Source organism: Lagopus leucura, unplaced genomic scaffold (genome assembly GCF_019238085.1).
Source record: "Lagopus leucura isolate 7727_CA_CO unplaced genomic scaffold, USGS_WTPT01 35251-0_obj-0_obj, whole genome shotgun sequence".
NCBI classification, from domain to species: domain Eukaryota; kingdom Metazoa; phylum Chordata; class Aves; order Galliformes; family Phasianidae; genus Lagopus; species Lagopus leucura.
The window spans coordinates 19,708-22,667 of record NW_024962639.1 but is presented as its reverse complement, the minus strand read 5'-3'; the positions used below and the strand labels follow the sequence as shown (position 1 = coordinate 22,667).

At 62.3% G+C, this 2,960-nt stretch overlaps 1 long non-coding RNA gene across 1 annotated transcript; it reads left to right on the top strand.

Annotated features, from left to right (window-relative positions):
• The first annotated feature begins 473 nt into the window (after nucleotides 1-473).
• Nucleotides 474-1,120, top strand: LOC122190718. The gene is made up of 3 exons (XR_006182203.1): nucleotides 474-541; nucleotides 673-784; nucleotides 892-1,120. It is a non-coding gene; the product is annotated as an uncharacterized LOC122190718 (long non-coding RNA).
• Nucleotides 1,121-2,960: the final 1,840 nt, after the last annotated feature.

Here is a 2,960-nt window from a genome sequence, read left to right as displayed (position 1 = left end):
GCACGGCTGGAGGTGGCACTGATGGCAGAGCAGAAGTTTCTGCACACGAGGCAGCACAACTCGGGCGAGAGCAGCGCCGTGCAGCCCTGCCCTGCCCAGCAGTGAAGCCGAGCGGAGCTGGATGCCACCCAGCGCCCTGGCCGCGCTCCCACCCTGCCCTGCTGCAGGCTGTGCAGCCGGGAGGATTTTCCCTTTCTTGCAGGGCTCTCCTCCAGCAGGGGCAGCCCTGGCTGCCGCTGTAACGCCCGGCGTGGGGGATCCCTAATTGGAAAGGCCGGCGACCCGACGCCTTGGTGCCACCTCTCTGCTTCCCTCCCTCTGCTCCTCTGGCAGCAGCGGCACGTATTCTATTTTTAAGCAGTGCTGCGCTCTGTATTGCGGCATTTTTCTCTTCCTGAATTATTTATCAGTGTTTGGAGCTGAATGGGAGCTCGTTCCGTTCCTCATCGCTGCCCACGTGTCTGTCCTGAGCCGCTGGCAGATCTGCTGCACGTCAGACGTGGAGGGGCCACGGGGGCACGGCTGCAGGCAGCGCACATCAGTGAGTTGGGAGCTGGGGGACAGGGCAGGGCCGGTTACCAGGGCTGTGCGTCCTCAGCCGAGCCAGATCTGAACGGAAAATCCCTGGCAATTAAATCTGATGGTGCTCTCTTGTATTTTTCCTGTGGGCAGCGGCTCCTGGATCTCAGATCCCGTTTCTTGGGGGCTCATCATTCCTGTCTGGTAGCAGAGCCCGCTCAGAATCCCTGCTCTTGGCTGCTGTCCCCATCAGCGCGGGGCTGAGGTGACTCCTGATGCTGGGCTGCTCCGCAGTCACTTCTCCTCTCCTCTGCCTCTTGCTCCCTTATCGTGGCCTCCTCAGACCTGCTAACAGAGCTGTGCTGGCTGCAGGACTCCCGTGTCTTTCCCAGCCCTGCGGAGGAATCTCCTTTTCCTGTGAGCTGTTGGAAGGACCGGAGCGTGGGTCCATCCTGCTGCCTCCCCAGGAGCTGCTCTGCTGCTGTCCTCAGAGCTGTTGTCCTGCCGTGCGCACAGCTTTCCTTCACCCCTGCACAGGGGCAGAAGAGCGCCGTGAGCTGATGTGCAATGAGGACTCTGGTCCAGGCTCGCCTGCGTGACTTTTCTCTTCCCTTTTTTAAGGGCAGGGGCGCCTTCCTGCTCTGTTCACAATGCTCTCAGCACAGGGCGCAGTGCTGCTCCTGCTGGGCATCTGGCGCACGGGGAATCCCTGTGCTGGGCTGACGCAGACGTCGGTGCTGTGGGTCAGCGCCACCCGGCTGAGGCTTTTCCCTTCTGCTGGAACGTGCCCACAGATTTCTTGCCACAGAAACCCGTCAGGGTGAAGCGCAGCGCGGTCTGAACGCGTGGATGCGTAACCACACGCATTCCCTGGGCAGGGGAGGCCCAGGTGTGCGAGGCAGTGAGCTGCGGCTCTCACCCAGCTGCGGCCGTTTGGGCTTTGGTGGGGCTGACGCCCTGCTCCTCCCAGCCGGGTCTGCTGCCTCCCTGCCTGAAGAGAAAGATGCATCCGAGGACAAAGGTGCAGCTTAGGAAATCTTCTCCCGCTCTGTTTCCCGGGGGCAGAGCGCTGCTGCCTGGCGGTGAGCGGCTCTGTGGCTGCTGCAGGAAGCCCACGAGGAGCAGCTGTGCTGCATGGGCTCGCGGGGCTCCGTGCTCTGAGCTCCATCCTGCTCAGCCCTCAGCCTGGAGTCCTCCTGCCGGAGGTCGGCTCAGCAGGGCGAAGCTGCAACGCGGTTCAGAACTTCTCCAGGCTCATCTGCATTTCTTGCTTCCTGTCCGCATTGCCTGGCAAAGAAACCATTAAAGAACGTGAGCCCTTGGGAGCATCGATGGCTCCGCATGAGCAGTGAGGAAGGCAGCCCGTAACCCACCTCCAAAGCCTGCTGCCTGCCATTGCGTCCTGCCTGCCTGGTGCTGCTCAGGAAGATGCTGTGTCTTTGAGCCTTCCCAGTGCTCAGGAAGATGCTGTGTCTTTAAGCCTTCTCGGGGCTCTGCGGAGGCGGTTCCTCCGAAGTGTTTGAATGAGAGCAGGAGGGGGTGTGCATGTGGCCATTGGCAGAGCTCTGTGCATCCCTCCCCACAGTTGGGCTCCGCTCTGCCTCGGAGCCGCAGGGCACAGCGCTGCGATCGTTGGGGGGGAAGCAGGCTGGGGGCTTGCGGGGAGCAGAGCGATCCTGGCGGGTTCCTACCGAGCCAGCTGAGGCAATGGAGGCTGTGTGGGGATTAGAGGACAGGTGACTGCGGGGAGCGCGGCGCCGCAGGGTGAGCTCCGTGATAGAGCTGAGCCGGCTGATGCCTGGGGCTCGAGCAGCGGTGACCCGAGGCTTCTCTTTGCATCTCTTCTCACCGCCGCCGTGCAAAACCCAGCGCGGCACGGCGGGCGGGCGGCGCAGGGATGGGGAGCTGACGTCGCTCACGTCGGTAAGTGCTGCCCTGCCGCCTCGTCGCGCGGCGCCGCGATGCTCCGCAGCTCTGATGCCGTTCGGGACGCGGTGCCGGAACTCAGCTTTCTTTTGGCGGAGCTGAGATGCGCCGGCAGGAGCGGGGGAATCCCTGAGTGCCGCTGTGCTGTGTAGCGAGGAGTTCCCCTCGCGGCTCTCCCAGCCTGAGCTGGGCTTCGTGCGGCTCGTTCTGGGCTCCTCCTTTTCCTTTGGCAGAGGCAAAGCGCTCCGTGCTGCTGCGCTTTCAGCGCTGTGCTGCTTGGAAGCCGGGTAGTTGGTCAAAGAACGCGGCTGCTTGTTGGCTGGCCGTAGGAAATAGCGAGTTTGCTTTACTCGGTTTGATGTTCTGCAGGGCTGCTTGTGCTGTATTCGTCCCCCTGTGTTCATAATACCCCCGTCCTGTGTTTAAAAGCTCGCTGCAAACTGGGTTTGCTTTCAGCAGAACGGGGAGTTTGGATTCCCTCTGCCTCCTCCTCACACTGGTGCTGAAGGAGCATT